Below are 23,437 nucleotides of genomic sequence, written 5' to 3'. Positions count from 1 at the left end.
AATTCTTAGAAATGCACAACCTTCTGAGACTGAACCAGGAAGAAATAGAAAATATGATCAGACCAATCACAAGAAGAGAAATTGAAACTGTGATTAAAAATCTTCCAACAAAAAAAGCCCAGGGCCAGATGGCTTCACAGGCAAATTCCATCATCATTTAGAGAAGAGCTAACACGTATCCTTCTCAAACTCTTCCAAAATATAGCAGACAGAGGAACACTCCCAACCCATTCTACGAGGCCAACATCACCCTTGTCCCAGAACCAGTCAAAGATGTCAAAAAGAAAGAAAACTACAGGCTAAAATCACTGATGAGCATAGATAAAAATAATCCTCAACACAATACTAGCAAACAGAATCCAACAGCACATTAAAATGATCATACCCCAGAATCAAGTGAGGTTAATCCCAGGAATGCAAGGATTCTTCAATATATGCAAATCAATCAATGTGATACTCCATATTAACAAATAGAGGGAGAAAATCCATATGATCATCTCAATAGATGCAGAAAAAGCTTTCGACAAAATTCAACACCCATTTATGGTAATAACCCTCCAGAAAGTAGGCAAAGAGGGAACTTACCTCAACATAATAAAGGCCATATATGACAAACCCACAGCCAACATCCTTCTCAATGGTGAAAAGCTGAAACCATTTCCACTAAGATCAGGAACAAGAGAAGGTTGCCCACTCTCACCACTGTTATTCAACATAGTTTTGGACGTTTTAGCCACACTAATCAGAGAAGAAAAAGAAATAAAAGGAATCTAAATTGGAAAAGAAGAAGTAAAGCTGTCACTGTTTGCAGATGACATGATACTATACATAGAGAATCCTAAAGAAGCTACCAGAAAACTACGAGAGCTAATCAATGAATTTGGTAAAGTATCAGAATACAAAATTAATGCAGAGAAATCTCTTGCATTCCTATACACTAATGATGACAAATCTGAAAGTGAAATTAAGAAAAATCTCCCATTTACCATTGCAACAAAAAGAATAAAATACCTAGGGATAAACCTACCTAAGGAGAAAAAAGACCTGTATGCAGAAAATTATAAGACACTGATGAAAGAAATTAAAGATGAAATAAATAGATGTAGAGATATACCATGTTCTTGGATTGGAAGAGTCAACATTGGGAAAATGACTATACTACCCAAAGCAAACTACAGATTCAATGCATCCCTATCAAACTACCACTGGCTTTTTACACAGAACTAGAAGAAAAAATTTCACAAGTTGTATAGAAACACAAAAGACCCTGAATAGCCAAAGCAATCTTGAGAAGGAAAAATGGAGATGGAGGAATCAGGCTCCCAGACCTGAGACTATACTACAAAGCTACAGTAATCAAGACAGTATGGTACTGGCACAAAAACAGAAACATAGATCAATGGAACAGGATAGAAAGCCCAGAAATAAACCCACACACATATGGTCACCTTATGTTTCATAAAGGAGGCAAGAATATACAATGGAGAAAAGACAGCCTCTTTAATAAGTGGTGCTGGGAAAACTGGACAGCTACATGTAAAAGAATGAAATTAGAACACTCCCTACCACCATACACAAAAATAAACCGATAATGGATTAAAGACCTAAATATAAGACCAGACACTATAAAACTCTTAGAGAAAAACATAGGCAGAACACTCTATGACATGAATCACCGCAAGATCCTTTTTGACCCACCTCCTAGAGAAATGGAAATAAAAACAAAAATAAACAAATGGGACCTAGTGAAACCTAAAAGCTTTTGCACAGCAAAGGAAACCATAAACAAGATGAAAAGACAACCCTCAGAATGAGAGAAAAAATTTGCAAATGAAGCAACTGACAAAGAATTAATCTCCAAAATTTACAAGCAGCTCATGCAGCTCAATATCAAAAGAAACAAACAACCCAATCCAAAAATGGGCAGAAGACCTTACTAGACATTTCTCCAAAGAAGATATACAGATTGCCAACAAACACATGAAATAATGCTCAACATCATTAATCATTAGAGAAAAGCAAATCAAAACTGCAATGAGATATCATCTTACACCCATCAGAATGGCCATAATCAAAAAGTCTACAAACAATAAATGCTAGAGAGGGTGTGGAGAAAAGGGATGCCTCTTGCACTCTTGGTGGGAATGTAAATCGATACAGCCACTATGGAGAACAGTAAGGAGATCCCTTAAAAAACTAAAAATAAAACTACCATACAACCCAGCAATCCCACTACTGGGCATATACCCTGAGAAAACCATCATTCATAAAGAGTCATGTACCACAATGTTCATTGCAGCTCTATTTACAATAGCCAGGACATGGAAGCAACCTAAGTGTCCATCAACAGATGAATGGATAAAGAAGAAGTGGCACATATATATACAATGGAATATTACTCAGCCATAAAAAGAAACAAACTGAGTTATTTGTAGTGAGGTGGATGGACCTAGAGTCTGTCATACAGAGTGAAGTAAGTCAAAAAGAGAAAAACAAATACTGTATGCTAACACATATATATGGAATCTAAGGGAAAATAATGGTTCTGAAGAACCTAGGGGCAGGACGGGAATAAAGATGCAGACCTACTAGAGAATGGACTTGAGGACATGGGGAGGGGGCAGGGTAAGCTGGGACAACGTGAGAGAGTGGCACGGACATATATACACTAACAAATGTAAAACTGATAGCTAGTGGGAAGCAGCCACATAGCACAGGGAGATCAGCTGGGTGCTTTGTCACTACATAGAGAGGTGAGATTGGGAGGGTGGGAGGGAGGGAGACACAAGAGGGAAGAGATATGGAGACATATGTGTATGTATACCTGATTCTCTCTGTTATAAAGTGGAAAATAGCACACCATTGTAAAGCAATTATACTCCAATAAAGATGTTAAATATATATATATATATATCATTTACAATAGAAACCAAATTATAAAATATCATCATAAATCTAACAAACAAATGAGAAAGACAAATATGCAAATTTCAGAACTACGTGTAGGTCATTAAGGAAACTGTAAATAAATTGAGAAGTTGCACATTTCCTGAAAAGAAAGAGCATCTTTAAGATATCAAACCTCATTACATTGATCTATGTATTTAATGCATTTTCAATCAAATTTCTAATAGACTTCTTCAGGGAATTTGACAATTTTCTTCATAAGTTTATATGGAAAACAAAGTATTGTTGGGACAAAGGTGGTTGTCCACCACCAATATACATCTGAGTAAGAAGAAAGGATTAGAGGCGTTTTTCCCTGCCAGATGCTAAAATATATTATAAAAAAAACACATTGTAGAGCTATATTATAGCTATAAAATGTATTATAGAACTGTAGTAATTAAGACAATACGGTATTGCTCCCAAATAGAAAAAATGACCAGTGGAGTAAATAGTTCCATGCTTATCTGGAACTTTGATGTATAACAAATTCATGTAGGATCATTGAGAAAAGAAATTGTTATTTAAGAGAAGCATAAGCTACATACTGGAAGAAAATATTTGCAAATATATATATATTTTTTTTAAATAAATTAGTAAATATAAAGAATTCTTAAAAATCATTAACAAGACAAGCCCCCAGTAGAAAAACTGGCAAGAAAACCTGAGAGACATTTCACAGAAGAGGAAACATAGAGACCCAATAAACATTTGGTGAAATGTTCAACAACACAGATCAACAACAGCATCACTAATCATGTAAGTGTAATCAAGAACAAAATGAGATGACTTTTCACTATTATTTGTATTGTAAAATTTAAGAATTATTGATAATACCAAGAGTTGGAGAGAACGTGGTTCAGTGTAATCTCGTAGTTTTCTCCTGGAAGCATAAACAGCTACAATCCATTTGGGAAATAATTTGGCATTATCTTGTACAGTTGAATATTTGCACACCCAGAATATTTCCACACTTAGGTAACTGAAAAGAAACTTTTGCACATATGTACCACAAGAAATGTACAAAAATGATAACTGCATCACTTTAGTCATCCAGAAACAACATGAGGGTTCACCCATAAGTGAATGGATAAAAACATTGAGGTGCAGTTACACAAAGGAATTGTAGCGAGAATAAATGAAATGAAAGAAATTGAAATGAAAGTAAACAAAATGAAATATAGCCACACTTAATATTATGAATGACTTCTGCTGTAATTTAAATGAAAATTCCAGAAGACTACAAACAGAATGATATATTCCTCTTATAAAGTTCAAAACAAGAAAACTCCACAATATGTTATTCATTGAGATCTATGTGCATCGGTGTGTGGTGGCTGTCTTGCTCTCTGTGAAGGGCTCTGTGTCTTCGGCAGTGTCTCATTTCTTCTGATCAGCAGAGATCACTCTCAGGTATCCTAAGATGTCACCAGCCTTTCGTGAACTACCCCTGAGTTGTTGAAGACATGGGAGAAGAGTTGGAGGATGGGGGTAGACATGCTGGGAGGTTGAAACACTGGAATTCTAATCTGTCTTGCCAGCCCACACAGAGCCATTAAAAGCCTATTAAAAGTTAGTCTGGTTTATCCTTACCTTGACCTACGCCCTGCCCACTTCCTCTTGAAGCTGTATCAGGGATGACAGTGGCTGTGGGTCTATTGTAATCTATGAAGGGATCTTTGCTGTCCAGAATTAATTTCATCCAGGTTTCTTTGTGTTCCTAGACCTCTGATGGTTTCTAAACAAACTATGACTTTGTAGCTTATCCAGCTTGTTGTGTTTGTTGGGGTGAGAGCAAAAGTCTCTTTCAATTTTCTGCATACTGAGCTTACATTTAAAGCTACAAACCATTTAAAGCAATCAACTCCTGTCAAATGTGTCATTGTCATCCATCTAACTTTGTCACTCATCTTTTAATTTTTTTCAAAATATATTGACTTATTAACTTATGCATCTTTAGGATCATTCCTTGTGGGGTTTGTATTATGCTTGGAAAGACCTTCTTTAGTTCTGGATTACTTACAAAAAACATCTTCTCATGTTTTCTAATAGTACTTTAATGCATTTATTTTTAGTGTAAAATCTCTGGTCCATCTGGAGTTTATTTTGGTGTTGGAAATAAAGTAGGAATACAATTTTATTTTTTTTCCAGATGGCTACTAAGTTGTCCTAACTCCATTTATGGACAGAGATATGAACGGAGTTTTTACATATAAGTAATTTTTAAACATATGAAAAGAGTTTTTAACTACAGTTACCATTTTTTAACCACAAATAATAACTATAGTTAAATATTATTTGGCCCTATCTACCTAAATTAAGTGTGTATATATCCTTTGATCCAACAATATTATTTCTAGATTAGCCTTTAGATGTTTTTTCCATGTGTTCATAAATACACACATATGTGGATACTCATTGCTACATTATAAATAAATAGGGGAAAAAAGGTAAAACCAAGTAAATGCCCTTTAAGACAAATTGGTTTAAAAAAATCTGTACATGTACAATAAGGGAATATGCAGATTTTACATTCCTATTAGGATGTGATGTATAAGACATATTATTGAGTTTTAAAAGCAAAGTGCTTTTATGTATGTACCATATACTACTACTTTGCTAAAAAGAAAAACAAACACACTCTGGCACACACAAACAATAAAAGGACCATTTATAGAAATCCTATGACAATCACAAGTCTTGCTGGGTTTTTTTTTGGTTTGTTTTTTTTGTTTTTTGTTTTTGTTTTTGTTTTTGCAGTACGTGGGCCTCTCACTGTTATGGCCTCTCCCGTTGCGGAGCACAGGCTCCGGACGCGCAGGCTCAGCGGCCGTGGCTCACGGGCCCAGCTGCTCTGCGGCATGTGGGATCTTCCCGGACTGGGGCACGAACCCGTGTCCCCTGCATCGGCAGGCGGACTCTCAACCACTGCGCCACCAGGGAAGCCCTTGCTAGTTATTTTTTAAACAAATACCAAACAGGCTTAAAGTTTAACCTGCAAGTGAAATATACTCTTTGGTTCATACAAATTTGCTCGATGCAAAAAGAAAGAAGTGCTGTTTCTAACACCACTCTCCACCTTCACCAGCATTACTAACAAAATACCGGCACACATTCATTTTCTCAGCCAGTAGTTTTCAAACTGGGTTTAGTGGAGACCCAAGTTTTTCACACATGGGTTTCAGATGCTGACCTGAGAGATGGGACACAAGATAAGCTATGGGGGCATCCCTCCTCCCCTCACCTGCTCAACCAGAACAGCTTCATTATTGCCTTATCCAATCCCTTATAGATGGGGGGAGGGAGGATTCTGAATAATTTTTAGGAAACAAATCATCAGTCAATTAAAAAGGAAATAAAAGCCTAATCTTCTCTGTTCTGCCATTTCAATCAACATGATGTAATTAACCATAACACAGCTTCATAAACTTATACAAACTGGGAAGTTTGCAGATAATATAGTCCTTTCCTCTCATTTGACACAATAGAAGGACAGTGATGTCACAGAGATGAAGGGGCATGTCCAAAGTCACATTTGGCATGTTGGTGGCAGGTCCAAGATTAAGGAACCAGCCTCCAATTTCTCAGGGCCTTTCTCTGAATTCGTCATTGGTAAATGATTATCCAGACTCTCAATACTGACATTTGACAAGGGATCTGGATCAACATTTTGCTGCTGTGACTATAAGTTACTCATGTGATCAAACTCCCCAATACCTCTCTTTGGTGAATACTTGCTTTTGAGTTCAACTTTTTGAAGATTTCCACCCATCAAATTCTGCCCAAGAAAGACAACTGCTCCCACTGGTTGTTACCTTTGACAGTTATGTATAAATCCAAACCCAACCAAAGACAAAGTGACTCATCCAAAAGGGAAAAATGCATCTTTAGAATAGGTCTGAAGGTAAATGCCTTGTGATCATTGTATCTTTATCTATGCATTTGCATTATCATTTCATAAGGCAAAACAGAAGGTGGTAAAAGCCTACTGCCATCCCTTAGTTTTTGATGGAACATATTCATCAAAAAAGCATCCAGTCCCCTGAGCTTGCAGCCATATGCTACAGGAAAATGTCACCAGTTAAAGATGTATTCATTTGCTGTTTTGAAAACTCTGTTTGATATTCATGCATTCCAAGTGTTTTGACCTAGATTTCTATAGAGGCATTAGATCCAGTCTTGTGCAGGCAGCTAGACAGCTGTTGCTTATGTAGTCAAAGGAAGAATCTAAAGTTAAAAAAAAAAAAGAGAGAGAATGAAAAAATGAAAACATTTATTAGTGGGTGCCAACATTTTGCACAGCCAATATGTTTAATACTAGATTAACTAATATAAGCATATGGGGATGCATTTGTTGCAAAGCTTTAAAGAAAAGAACAAAGAAAAAAGTTGGAAGTAGCTAAAGTTCAAGGGAAATGGAATTTGCACTTTCTTCTGTAAATGAAAGCTTGGTGAAATGGCAACATACTTTAATTATAAGCAAGTGGCTAATGTCACAGCATTTAAGATATTTTCAGAGGAGATATATGATGCTCCATGCTCTGCACACATCTTAGATAAAGACTTATATAGATAAGTCTATATATAACAGCAGATCCTTGAAATACTTTTGATATCAATCTTGTTCTTAGCCAACATTGCCTATGTTTTGATGTTTATAAGGTCTAGTTTAATTCAACCATAAATTAATATTGAATAATTTAGTCATAATGATAATAAAAATATGAATACTAGTCTCTCCACAGCTCTATGTCCTCCCAGCAAGGAGAACAAAGAAGCTATGTTACCCGTGTAACAGCTCTCATGCCACTCTCTGCAAATGATACCAAACTACTCATCAGCATCGCCTCCCCGTCTCAGAAGGATGACAGTACAGTAGCCAGTTGAGTTACAATAGCAGAATCATTTAGCTACACACTCCCAGACTCTCTTCTTCTACCTCTTGGGTCAAGGTGTTGCCAAAAAATGTATTTATATAGCAGGTAGAAGCATGAATCCTTTCATCTGTCCAACCACAAATGGTTATTGAGCCCTTACTAAAAGCAGACACTGTGTTAGATTCTGGGAATATAGAGATAAAAGGAAAAGTCCTTGTCTTCTAGTGGGCTAGAGAATTACAGACAATTACTCCCCAGAGACACAAAATGATTTGGTGCAATCAGGCCACCAAAATAGTTTAATTCAGTTAAAGTGTGGATTTGTTGGAAGCAAAGGGAGAGATGGTAGAAAGCTCATGTGCCATGCTGAGTTGCTCCATCCAAGTAACTGGGATTTGACAGAAGAACACAGCATTTAGACTGACCACAAACCATGTATTTTTAATCTCTGTTTATTGCTGCCCTCTTCCCAATTCCTACCATGAGCAGTTGACTGAAATGCTCCCTTTCACACCCAGATATTCATTCATTCAATAAGCATTTATCTGAGTGTGTACTACATTGTAAGACAAGATGGACACCCCAAGTCCTTCCCCTTAAGTTGTTCAAAAGGGAAGATAAATACATACACATCTGATTACAAATACAAAGTAATAAATACTGCTTAATACTAAAGTAATACACAAATAAATAAATAAATATATAAATATAATATTGAGATTTATACAATGTCATTGAGTTGCAGAGTTAAGAATGATTGTTTATGACTAAAGAGATAATATATGAAATGGGTCATTAAGGATGCGTATAACTTGGCTATCAGGAAACTTGGGAAATGGCATTTCAGGCAAGAATAATAGAATGCTCATGGATAGAGAGGCCTGAATGAATAAAGCATATTCAGGGAAGAGATAGATGACACAGTCAGTCTGAAAGGAAGGGAAAATATAGTCACCCTATAACTATGGAGAAGAAGAAGTAGAAAGAGAAGAAGAGGAAGAAGAAGTAAGAGGAGGAGGAAAAGAAGAAAGAAACTGATTGGTTACTGGATGCTGGGATTGAGAAGCCCCAACACAAATATGACCATCCTCGTTAAAGCCCCTACAGGCATAAGGTAAAAAAATCCAACCTTTATTTTCCAGAAGTTTTTTGAGTTATTTGAATAAGTATTTTTATGTTTTTATGTTTATCACTCTTCTTTGTCATGACTTGAAGCTCAGCCATAAGGCAAAATGGAAACTGAAAGGGCCTATAGAACAATAATTATTCACAAAATGGTTTTATGGTGAGCCACTAGTAGATGAGAAGCTACAATCCACAGAGTTCGAGGTTTTAAAATTGGTAGATGTCGATTCCTCTGTCAAACTGCATTAAAAGCCACCAAATCACCACAGCAATCAATTTTCTTTAGGTGGAAGGAACCATAGCAAACAACCAACTTCTTTTACTTGGAAGGAGTGCATTTATTTAATATAGAAATATACACATATGTAATAAATTTGAATGTAACAATTACATGAATGCATTAAAATCAGACATAAGACTTCAAATAAATTTTGTTCTGTGGGAGCACACGCCTATCCACACTTTCCCTGTCTTCCTGCCTCCTAGAGATTCTTCTGCCATTAGAAGCATTTTAGTAGAAAAGATTGAGACTGTCTGCTGAAGAACATTTGCTTCCCACAAGGAGTGAGTGTATAAAGACCAAGAGGGGAGCTGGAGAAGAAAATGGCAGGGGCAATGAGGTGGGAGCTGACTTTTCCATCTGATTTTAAATACTTCCAGAGCTGGTGGTCTGATTAGCACTTTCCTATTTTATGAAGGGGAACTACTAACTTTATTGTTATCAATAAAGAATTAACCTTGATCAAAAAAAGAAAGGTTCCTGCCCTCTAAGTCACAATTTTTCAAGGATGTAATTAACAAAGAGTCTCAATCCTTCTGCAATAAATAATAAATAAATCCCTCACCTACTGCCAACACTCTAGATTAGGGAGATTTTCTTCTCCACTACGAGTGACAATGTCAATTTTATTAAAACCCCTCCACCAATCACAATTAGAGTAAAATGAGAAAATGTTTGTTACAGTAGGTCAATTATATGTGGTATTATTTTCAGTTCAACAAGCATTGACCAATTTGCCATCTGCCCTGTTGATAACAGTGCCCTGTGATGCATATGTATATGTATATGCATGTGTATCTGTATGTGTACACGTGTGTATACATACACACAAACACCATAAGAATTTTTCAAAGTGAGAATAAACAAGTGTACTCAATTCTCATTTGAGTAATTTTTAGTGAGAACATTCCTTGGTTGTGTTTCTCTTTCTTACAAAATTATTCTAGTTTTTTGATGTGACATATATAGTGGTGTCCTTTGCTTTTGGGTTTCACAATCTCAGTAAATGGGCCTTCAAGAAGCAGTGTTCAACTATATTCATGTTACCACACGTTTCACAAAACATTTTAGCGCCATAGTTTCATGTTTGTCTCAAACCCATTAGGGATATTCTCAGAAGAGACTAGTTTCCACTCTGGCAACAACTACTTAGGCACACATATGTAGTCTATCAAAAGACACAGGATAAAACCCCACACACAGTAAGGATGTTTAGAACCATGGAACAGAAAAGATGGGTTGTCAGTGCACATTCGCTCCTGACTGTTACATATATACACATGGGAGGCAACTTAGAGTAATTAGGACTGCAAATCCGACACTTTCCCTATGAGCTGCCACGTTAGGTTAAGAACTGAGGATTACAGAAGACCAAATGTTTCTGTTTTAGTTCCAGAGGATTCATTTACTTTTTTCTCCTTTTTCAATTTGTCAAAGGAAGACACCTAATGTGAAAACAGAAAGAAACTAAAGAATTTTAACCAATGCATCTTAGTTAGTCATTATAAAGGTAAGAGCCTCTATCTACCCTGTTTGAGACTTTTGAAAAATGGAAGTGTTTGGGTGTTGTTTGAGTTCTAACCTGAAGTTAGATTTCCCACAGATCTTTTTGATTATGACTATCCCACCCCAGGAGCTCAGATTACTGTATCAAAGGAACTTGCGCGTAATTCTTTTCATTAGTATCATCCCTACTTCTAGCCATAAAGCTACATGTCCTAATGTGCACCAATTTAAAACTACATGCAGCTAGCTGTATTACAGCCAGTTTGAACAGATGGATTTAGGAGAATCAGAGTCAAATATATATTTTTTTAGAATTTGGCTGCTTTAAGTCACTCATGTTACTGTTAGAGAGAGAGCTGAATTACTGAAACCGTCAGATGTTTACTCTTTTGCAAAGCTCTGTAGTAGGGTTCCCTTACTCCACTTGTAAGTAAAATTACTGTAAAGATGAATCTACTGGGAGAATTAAAGCATTCCCAGGATGTCTCCTTTTCTCTTGAGTATCTGGTATAGAGGTGCCTGTGTGTGTATGCCTGACAGGAAGTTCATGACCTCAGAGACATTTCAGCAGAACAAATAGATCAACAGGGAATCTAGAGACAGAAATATGCAGAGTCTTAGAAACTGACAGTGGATGGAGTTAAGTCCAGCTGGTCAGGACCTGGGTGACAGGGACAGTAAGTAGACAGGGCAGTCCTTGGACCAGTGGGTAGCTGCAAATTCAAGACAAGACTCTAGGAAAAGGTGAAGGTTATTAAGATAAGGCATTGAATGAAGGCAAAAAAGAAGGGGAAGCCTTTACTAGAACTGGGATGAAAGGGTGAACAAGACTGAGGAAGGAGTTAATAACAGAAAAAGCCAACTTGGGCAAATGGAAAGTCAAATGAACCTAATGTCAATCAGGACTGATGCTAACTGAAGTCTGTGCCAAAAAACTCTTTAAAATATGCCAAACACCTATTCACGTGACATTGAAGCTGTTCTACTTGGAATTATTTGTTGTAACTATTTAGAATGTCAGGGACATTCTCTCTGAGAAGGGATCCTGTGAGCATGGATCTGAAGGAAGGAGGGCATGGCCTCTCTGCTCTGCAAGTCCACACATTTCATGGATGAGCAGGCTGAGGTTCAGAGAGATCAAGCAAATTGCTCAAGATCTCAAAACCATAGAGTGGAAAAGGTGATCTTCAAATCCAAGTCTCTCTGACTTCAAAGCCAGTCACCTTGTCACCACATAAAAAATGTGAGTGTGAGATGATTCCCAGAGAAACGGATATGTTGAGAAGATGCTCACACATATATGCAACTTGAGACACTTGGTAAGGTAATAGGTTATCTTGGTCTTTTCTATTCTAATGCACTGAGCCTGATTTTAGCTCAGGGAAATTTTTCTCCTACCAGCCAAATACAAGAGGGACTATTCAGAGAGACCCAAGTCATCAACAGCCAAAAGAAAACTGGGAAAGTTGCTTTCCCCTAGCAAATTGTCTCTGTTTTTTTTTAATATACACAAAAACAGAATGGTAAAAAAGGAAGAATTTAGACAAATATTTATACATATGGTGGGTAAGGACACCTGGCAAATCAGGTGAATCAGCTACAGAACGATATGCTGCCTGCAGATTCAACTTTAAGGAAAAGTGACACATTTTACAGTTAAATTTAATGCAAACCTGTTCTCCAAATTATCCTTCAAACTCAGTAGAAACAAAGAGTTCCTTTGTTTTCTTTTATGTGCACAAGGAGATTTTAAAATTAGGTGCTTGTGTGAACTGACCCTCCATTCTGCACAAACTAATTTATGAGGACAGAATTTAAAATTTCTGCATCTTACCCAGATTTTGGATGGCACCTATATCATCCCAGAATAAAATCCAGCCTTTGCAAGTATAGCTCTTGCCATTAGTATAGTGCACAAATGCAGGCAACTGTAATGATGATTTAATTGAATATAGATGTTGGCTGAATACCAGTGCAAAACACCATGCATTTTAAATCAATCATGATCCATGTTAATTCAGCACTCATAATAGGCTATTTCCTATAACAAATGTAAAAGGACAGAATCTCAGCCTTGTGGGAGTTTATAACCTACATAAACACATATTCTACATTTAAATCTTTCATATTTCATTGGGAGATAAGGGGGAATTTGACAAAAGTTTTAATATGGTGTCAATGAGTGATTTAATTTTGCATAATGAGTGCAGTGTTTCTGAGGAAATAATTTAATATTTTGCAGTATTATTAATTTTATTAATGGTCATTTTTTCACAAATATTTATTGAGATATCCACTATGTAACAAGCCTTATTTTTGGTGCTGGGTGAAGAGTAGTGAACAAATAAAGACTTGCTCTCATAAACTTATATTCTAATGGGGAAAGACACAGAATAAGCAAATAAATAAATGAACATATAATACTGCAGAAGATGACCAGAGCTATGACAAAGAAAAAGATAAAGTAGAATCAAAGGAATAGAAATTAGCAGTAAAGTAGGGGAATTATTTGATATAAGGTGTTCAGAGAAAATTCTGTTAAGGTACCAATTAACCGTCGACTTGAAAGTACTCTGAAACTAGTTATATTGATGTCTACAGATAAGGCATTCCAGAAAGAAGAAATGCATAGGATGTATCGGGGTACACGTGAGTCCTGGAGGTAGAGTAGGAAGGGCAGGGTCACTAAGGAAGAATGAGCCTGGGGGACAGTGGTAGAAGCTGAGGACCGAGAGAGGGTGTCAACTAAATCACTAATGTTAGTTCTTAGAAGCAATAAAGTTGAGTAAAGCATAACTCCTAAACTGATGTTTCATTCTTCTTCATCTTTATCCTTCTTAACTAAATTTGAATATGACTGTAATTACATGATTGTGTTTTAACAGATGTCGACTTCTATTGTAGACTGAGGTCGGGGGAGATGTTCAAGAGACTGAAAAGTGCTCTCCCATATCTTATAGAGTTATTTGACTCTGCTCAATGCATGTTTCAGGAAGTATCAAATGTGTGCAATGTCCAAGCCCTTTAACATACATTATAGAATTTAGTCTTTGCGTCACTCTGTGATGCTCTCTTCCATTCTAGAGCTTCCTATATTACCGGATAAGGAAACTGAAGCTTAGAGATGGAAATGGCTTGCTGAATTTCATTGTTAGGAAGAGGCAGGCTGGACCCATAAGTCGGGTGCTCTCTCTACAACATTCCAGCTGTCTCCCTTAGGAAGGGCAGAGTACCTCTGGTAAGGAGAAGAGAAGAGAAAAATGGAAGAGCAAAAATGAGGGATCAAAAATGAATAACACACTGTAGAAAACAGTTTGGTGGTTCCTCAAAATGTTAAATATAAAATTATTATATGACCCAGTAATTCCACTACAGGGAATATACCCAAAATAATTGAAAACAGATATTCAGACAAATCCTTGTACATCGATGTCCATAGCAGAGCTATGCCCGCTTGACAAAAGATGGAAACAACCAAACAAATTGTGGTATATCCACACAATGAAATATTATTCAACCACAAAAGAAATGAAGCACCAATATGTTTTACAACATTCAGGAACCTTGGAAGCATTATGCTAAGTGAAAGACACAAAGTGTCACCTATTGTATCATTGAATTTATAGGTAATAGATATACTTGGTAAATTCAGGGAAACAAGAAGCAGATTGGTGGTTTTCAAGAGCTGGACAGAAGGAGGAAGGGGAGTACCTGTCTATTTCTCATGGGGTTTTCTTTTAGGGTGATGAAAATGTTTCGAAAATTGATAGAGGTGGTGGTTGCACAACATCATGAATGTGCTAAATGACACTAAATTGTTCACTTTAAAATGATTACTTTTATGTTATGTGAATTTCCCACAGTAAATAAAAGGAGTAACAAAGGAAAGAAACACAAATAAGTAAAAGGAAGGAAATGAATGACTCAGCATTGCTCACAGCTGTTCAGAAATGGTGGAACGTGACAAAAGCTGAATCTATGTGTTCCCCTTCAATACCATTCCCTTCAATTTCATTCATTCCTGCCTGTACTGGATCAATATTTCATTATACAGAACCACCACAGCCATATCTATCCTGAGCTCTCTTTTCTGTTGTATTTTATAATTTAAATGAAATAAGTCTCATTGTTTAAAAGTTCAAGCAACACAGTAGTGCATAAAATGGTAAAAGAAAGTCCTCACCTATTTTCAATCCTCAGCATTTACTGCTGTTAACAATTAACCATGACTTCTTGTTTCACTGAGTGACAGGTGATTCCCTGGAAGATCTGATGTCTTCCTTAGGAAAACATTTTCATGGCCTAAGACAAATGATACTTCCAAAAAACTTACTCTATTGTCTGAATCTGCCTGAGGATTGATAAAGAACACTTTTTGTATGAGACATATTTTCTTCTTACTAGCTGACTAGTTCTATTTCAGTGAAAATTAAAAAGAACAAAAAAAAAGAAAAAAATTAAAGGAAAAGAAAACCAAACAACTTCTGCCATAACTAGCCATTGACCTAGTTAAATGAACTGAGCACTGCAGGTTAAATTAGATAGACTGCCATTTCACTGCACTAGAGATGACAAACCAACTGAAACTGATGGAGGGGCACTGAAAGTAAATGAGCCCAAAGAGCTTGCAAATAAACCCTCATCTGAAACCACCTCATCTGAAAATACATGAACTTCCAATATATTGTTGCCTTATTGTACATTGCTATTTTTGAGTTATGGTATCATAAGTAAGGGCTTATCATCTGAATGATCACTGTTTCTGATGATCTCAAACCTAGGAGTTTTTCCATCCAAGAAGAAAAGTCAAGTGAGTGTTCATAAAGTCAAATAAAATATCTCCCATTACTATTACTAGTAGCCAAATACAAGTGAGAAACCCAGAAGTAAATATAAACAAATGTTGACACACTGCTTTTAGTGCTATGTTGAAGATTTTAAAAGTTGTTAAATTTAATATGAATAGTATTTTCTGCTAGATAAGCTCTTTCAGTTTCCTCAATCAATGTATACAAAGATGAAACTTTGGTGTGTCTCTCCTCATGGAAACAAATATCATGACATATACATTTTTATTATTATTCTTGAACCTAGCTATCATTACAGTAGGTGTATTAGCCAACACAGGTAATTATATTATCACTTTTAAATTCCAATTTCATTATTTTTCAATGCATGTTTGCCTTACAATTCTTTTCTGGTGATGATTTACATAATCAATCAGGAATCGTGATGACCTGCAGCAGAACTTATGATAACATAGGTAAGAGTGTCATATGGAAACACTTTTCCTTCCAGATGTAAACTTTCTGAGAATTATTTTTATGTCATTGGTAAAATGGCACAAATGACTAAAATTTGTTGTTGTTGTAAATTTTACCCTTGGCTGCATTGAACACTTTGCTTAATATCTGTGTCCATGTACCTTGATATACTACAATCTGTGAAGAGAACTATGTGGCTTTCTTTGTTTCTTAAGAATTCCAAGAAACTAAATATTTATTCTCACTCAATCTATGCAGTGTGAGAATTTTATGTAAATTATAGAACTTAAGAGGTAAACTGGGATTCCATTAATATATTTGATAATGTGCTAAGAAGATGAACTAGAAACACACTCTTGACATAAGTCTTATATAGTTAATTCTTTAGAAAGTTATGTATTGAAATCTAGTTGGTTTGTTATAAATTTAGCTTTTTGGACCCTTAGATACTACTTCCTAACATCAAAATAGAGCAATCTCAGAAAAAAGAAAAAAAACAGTAAGAACAACAATGTTTGGCAAGTGATTTGCTAACTTAGACAAGAATGCTTTAAACTGAAATTTGAGGGTGCAAAGGAATGCCATTACACTAAAATAGAAGGATCTAAGATTAGCAAAGATCACAAGTAAGGCATGGAAAAAAAAACCCCACTATAACTGTGGTACTCAACTGTTCTCAACTTGTTAAAAAATTACCTGGGAGGCTTTTAAGAATTTGAATATCCAGGCAGGAACTTTGAGGGTGGGATTCTGGAAAGCAGTGTTTAAAAAGATCCTCTGGTGATTATAATGTGGAGTCAAAGTTGTGAACCACTGGACTATATTTATGGATAAGACCAACCTCAGACGTTGATGTAATGATACATAGAATATAAGCAATAAACAAAGTAAACAGATGTCACTGAGTTTTCATCAAATCAGATTCTCTGGGAAATATTAATCTCTTCTGTCCTGTGTTTTCAAAGAAGGCACAAAGTCAAGAGGAGATAAAACAAAGACACTGGAGGAATTAGAATGCTCTGACGTCTATAAATACAACAAACATTAAGAATAATCCATTTCCTAGCTAGATTAACATAAATCCTCATACTAAAGGCCTATTTACCAGAGGTAGTATTATTACCTTACCATTTTCAACAAAAAGTCATAAGGCATGCCAAAAGGGAAGAAAAAAACAGTCAGAAGAGACAAAGCAATTATCAGAACCAGATTCAGGTAGGACACAGACACTGACATTATCAGATGGAGAATTTAAAACTAAGCATGATTAAGACATTAAAGAATTTAATGGAAAAATAGACAAAATGTAAGACTAGATGGGTATTATAAAAAGTGAGATGACAACTCTAAGAAAGAATCAAAATAAATTTTAGAAATTAAACACATATACATGAACAAAAATGAATTCCATCAATTGGCTTATCAGTATAATTGACACAGCTATGAGAAGAATCATTTAACTTGAAGATAGGTCAATAGAAACCTCCCAAAATGAAACAAGAAGAGAAAAATTATAAAATAAACATTATAGAATATCTAGGAATTATGGAATAATATTAAAAGTTTTGTCATACATGAAACTGGATTATGAGAAAGAAATGAAAGAGTGGGACAAAAAAATTACTTAAAGATATAGGAGCCAAGAGTTAAAAATAATAATGACAGACACCAAACCACAGATCTAAGAGGCTCAGAGAATACCAAGGAGGATTTTAAAAAATGGATACCTCGACATATTAACTCAGAAGACCAAAGTGAAAACCCCAAGGAATCCAGAGGGGAGGCATAAAACCTTACCTGCATAGGAATAAGGCAACATATGAGAGCAGCGTCTTATCAGAAACCATGCAAGCAGCAAGAAAGTTCAGTGAAATCTTTAAATTGTTGAAAGGAGAAAAAAAAGAAAACCCTGCCAACCTAGAATTTAATATCCCACAAAATTATCCTGCAACAGTGAAGGGTATACAAACACTTTCTTTCTTTGGCAACCAAGAACTGAGGAATTCAGTATCTGTAGAGCTTCCCCATAAGAAATTTAAAAAAAAAAAGTTCATGCTGGAGAAAAATAATATTCATTTTTGTGTTTCTTTTTCTTAACTGATCTCAAAGGTAACTGCTATTTAGGAGAATAATAATAACAATGTCTTTGGGTATTTATAGCACATGGGCAAAGAAATAAATAACAGCAAGGTTGTAAGAAATGGAAGAGAGGACTTGTAATAGTTTTTTATAAAGTACTACACTTCATGTGATGTGAAATAGTGTCATTTGAGGGTAGAATTAGATTATTTAAAAATATATATTACAAACTATAGGGACCAACTTAAAAGTTAAAAGAAATTAAGTATAAATAATTGTCAAGAGAGGAGATAAATTGGAATCATATAAAATGTTTGCATAAAACCAGAGTATGCAGAAAAAAGACAAGGTTGTAAGGACAAAAAAGAAACAAAGAACACAAGCAATAAATAAAAAACAGTTACAAATTTTATTTTTAGGATAAATTTTAACCTAACTATATCAATAATCATTTTAAGTTTGAATTGTCTAAATACACCAGTTAAAATAAAGAGACAATCTAAATGGATGAAAAATTAAGACTCTACTGTAAGCTATCTACATGAGTCCAACTTTAAATATAATGATTCAAATAGGTTAAAAGTAAAGGGACTGAGAGAAATACCATGCTAACATTAATCAGAAGAAAGTAGGAGTAGCTGCGATAACTGATTTACTTCTTTGTACAGCAGAAACTAACACAACATTGTCAAGCAACAATACCCCAATTTAAAAAAATTAATTAAAAAAAAAAAAAGATGATCAGGGATAAAGGAAGGATATTACATAATGAAAAATTGATCAATTCTCCTAAACATGTATGCACCTAACAACAGTATTTCAAAATACATGAGGCAAAAATGACATAACTTACAGAAAAAATAGAGAAATCAATGTTTATATTTGTAGACTCAACACTCTTTTCTCAGCAATGGGTAAATCAAGTAGGCAGAAAATTCATAAGGATATAGAAGACCTGAACAACACTTGATCTAATTGACATTTTTAGAACACTATAAGGATAGCAGAATACACAATCTTCTCAAGTGCATATAAAAGATTTACCAAAGTAGACCACATTCTTGGCCATAAAGCATTCATTAACATATTCCAAATAATGGAAATCAGACAAAGTATATTATCAAACCACAACAGATTCAAACAAGAAACTAGTAACAGAAAGATAACTGTAAAATTCCTATGGATATGGATATTGATCAGAACTCTAAATAATTCATGAGTCAAAGAAGAAATTTCAAGAGAAATTTTTTAATATTTTGAAATTAATGAAAATGAAAGTACATGTTATAAAAATAAAAATTATCAAAAGAAATACCTATGGAGTAATGTATGGTATCAAATGCATATAACAGAAAAAAGAAAGATCTAAGATGCAATATGTAAGCTTCCACCTTATGAAATTAGAAAAAGAACAAACTAAATCTAAAGCAAGCAGAAGAAAAGAAATAAAAATGTGAGAAGAAATCAAAGTAGAGAAAATCGACAAAACTAAAAGCTGTTTCTTTGAAAATATGAATAAAATGCATTAATCTTCAGCCAACCTAACCAAATAAAAATGAGAAGACAAGACATAAATAACCAAAAATAGAATAAGAGAGGGCCATAACTATTGATCTCACAGACATGAAAATGATAGTAGGAGAATACATGGAATATCTCTCCACATGTTGCTGGTAGGAATGTAAAATGATCCAGTCACTTTGGAAAATAATTTGGCAGTTTCTTACTCAGTTACACATATTTTTACCACCTGATCTAGCAATGCCACACTGCTCTATAGTATTTACTATAGAGAAATAAAATCATACACTCACACAAAGCCTGTAAACAATGTTTATGGTAGCTTTATTCATAAGTGCCAGAACATGGACACAAGCTACATACTATATAGTTCTAGTCCCATGAAATTTTAGAAATTATAGAAAAAGACTACTTCAGCAGTTGTTCAGAGCTGTGGAGGTGAGGGGTGGGGAGTTCACTACAAAGTGACATAGGGGAATATTGGTGGACTGTTTTATACCTTGGGTTGGTGGTTACCTGACTGCACGTATTCGTGAAAACTCATGGAACTGTACATTAAAGAGAGTGAAATTTTTTTGTAATTATGTAAGAAAGGGTGAATTTAAAAATAAAAGATCCAAGACTTTTGGTTAACCATAATTATGTCCGTCTACAGTTTCAATGGATACAAAATGAAAACAAACGCACAAAACATCAACAGCCAAACAAATTAATCACACACATTTTGGCATTTGTTTCAAAAACTTGGGTATCCAGATTAACAGATTTAATAGTGAGATTCTAGATTTTTTTAGCTGAATTGGGGCCCAGCAAATTGACTAAGTGATGGTTTGGAAGCTTGTAAATAGATAAGCATTGATTCTCTTCTTAGTGACCTTATTTGATACTTATCAACCACACCTGAAGTATTGTGCCGAATTTTTTCCTATATCTTACCTAAATCACACAGAGAAGGGCAATTTACATAGATATCTTGAAATCATATTGCAAGAGGGATGGTTGATGAAATTGGTTACACATGGTCTACAGAGAAGAGATTTTTTAGCTGTAGAAGGAGGTCAAAAGAACAGTTTTCAGAGACTTGACTCTAATAAAAATAAATAAATTTGTAAAATTAGACTTGTCTACACAATAGTACATGTCCTGTTTGCTGTTGAAGGGATTCAAATAGAATTCATGTTGAATATCAGAGGCCTTATGAAAAGGGCAGGTAATACTTGATGACTATTGAAATTCCTTCAGATTCTTCAAATTTTTGGATTTGAACTGGAACTCTTATTAATGATATGAATGTTTCACAAAATAGAAAACTTCTCTTCATGTGAAGTTTTCAAGTAGACACTCAGGAACTGAACCTCAGGTGGGAGGCTGGCTCACATGACTTTTACATGTCCTATCAACCCAGAACATTATCAGACTTAGCCAAAATGTTACAGAGAGAAAAGTCTTCACTGGGTGATGTTAAAGTTGGTGACCAGGTTTTAAGTCCTATGCTACAGGTTTTATGAAACAATAAGAATGACTTGCTTCAAAAACTACTGAGCTCACATTTGGGTTATAAAAGTAGAAAACTATTTCTTTTTTTTTTTTTTTTTTTTGCCTCTTTACCTCCCTACTGATATACTCAAAAAGCATAAAAGCAGATGCAGAGTTCAAAGAATATTGGTCAATAACATGTCTGTCCATAAATGAGTTCTGTGTTGAGGCAGAATAGCAATGACACACAGGAATAAGGAGAAGAGGATATTTCTATCCATCCCCTGTATTCTTACCTGAGAAAGGAAATTTCCTAACCAGAGGAATGGAGATATAACCCCCAATCCCATGTCAACACATGCACACACGCACGCACGCACACGCACACACACATTGACCAGAAGGAATTTGAGTTGGATGGACATTTCCCCTCTGCATCAGCATGCTGTGTCTATAGTTCTCAGCACTGCAACACAGGTGAGGGCAGGAGCTTTCTCCTCAAGAAAGAAAATGGGCTTAGTATGGCAAGAATAATTCACCTATCAGAAAATTCAGAAAGAAAGGGCTAAAATGGGAATTCATTGAGCACTTTCTTACAATACACTAAGCAATATGGGCTAAGCTCCTTCAGCTATATGATTTAATCCTCACGTTAATCCAAGTTCTCTACCTCAAGAACCTATTAGCCTTCCAACATGTTCTACTGTTATGTTCTGGGTCTCTATTTTGTTCTCTGCCTCTTCTGCCCTATTTTTCTCTCTGTGATTCTCTTTCCCGTGCTTTCTCTGGGTAGTTCCTCTATTTCTCAGTTCCTCTTCTGCCTCTCTACCTAACTGGACAGCAGAACAGCATTGCATCTAGAATCAGATTTCATCAGTTCACATTCTGGTCCTGCCACTTTTAATAACTGTGGCCTAGGCAAATTAACTCACTTCTCTGGGCTTCAGTTTCCTCATCTGAATGAAGCTAAAAATTGTACTTATTTCAAAGGACCATTGTGAATATGGAGATTGCTTAGAACAATGCCTGCCAAGCAGTTAACTCAGTAAATGAGAGTTATAATTATGTGCAATCCATAGCTATCTCTGTTGCTCCCTTCTTGTCTGTCTTTACTTTTTATCTTTTCTTTATTTTGAAATATATCTTTTTACTCTATTATTCAGATATCAAGCTACCTAAAATATCCACCAGCAATACAAAAAAAAGTTCCATGAATAGCAACCTTTGGCATGGGTGGGTTCTTTATTTCATAATGTGGATCAACCTTCAGGTTGTTATGTAACAAATAAAAAACAAGCATAAAGGATAAGCTGTAGTAGTGGGTAGGGAGTGTCCCATATGTATGCAGAGATTTTTGAGGGTCAGATAAGCTGGTTGAGGTGGAATTTTAATGGAACTTTAAAGAACTGGTATACTTGGATAAGAAGAGAATCACATTCCAGGCAAAAATAGCCCACTTCCAAATTTCAGTTTAACATAAAATCCAAAAGTTATGCTCTCCATCCAGGGCTTTTCCTCAGTCCCATGGGTTCACTGATATGACACTAGTCTCCTGAGAACTAACTTATTAAATTACTTCTGTCTGTCTTTTAGAATAAAATATCATGGAAAATTTTTTTTCTTGAAATACTTCAAAGATGAGAATATTTACATTTGTTATTGCTTTTTCTCAGGGATCGATTCTGGTGGAGGCAAGATGAGGGGAGTAGAAGAGTTAGAATGCTTCCAATTTATCCTCCATCCTCTAAAATGCCCAACTCCTTGAATGTCTTGCCTTCTCATTATGCTGCCTTCATCCCTGTTTGCTGATGTCACAGACAAATCTGCTGGCCCGTATTTCTTTCTTTTTTTTTTTTTTTTTTTTTTTTTTTGCGGTACACGGGCCTCTCACTGTTGTGGCCTCTTCCGTTGCGGAGCACAGGCTCTGGATGTGCAGGCTCAGCGACCATGGCTCACAGGCCCAGCCGCTCCGCGGCATGTGGGATCTTCCCGGACCGGGGCACGAACCCGTGTCCCCTGCATCAGCAGGCGGACTCTCAACCACTGCGCCACCAGGGAAGCCCCCGCATTTCTTTATTATCAAAAATGAGAGCAGTTGGCTGGCACTCTTCTATTTCAACCTAAGACCTATGGTCACGATGGGTTAATTCAGCCTGTGTTTGGAAGACTATCCAGCAGGCCGGACTCTCAATTTTCCATCCCCTTCATCTCTCATGACCATCTTTTCTACCCTACTTTATTCACTCACTCCATTGGTCATTCTCTGCACCAAGTGATCACCTGTAATTTACCGATTAAGCCATGTTCTAACCATCACCCACTTTATTTGCACATTTCAGGGCTAACTACAGCTATTTCAATTG

This window comes from Monodon monoceros, unplaced genomic scaffold, assembly GCF_005190385.1.
Source record: "Monodon monoceros isolate NGI ecotype Baffin Bay Population unplaced genomic scaffold, NGI_Narwhal_1 Super_Scaffold_21, whole genome shotgun sequence".
NCBI lineage: Eukaryota > Metazoa > Chordata > Mammalia > Artiodactyla > Monodontidae > Monodon > Monodon monoceros.
This window is presented reverse-complemented; position numbering follows the sequence as displayed.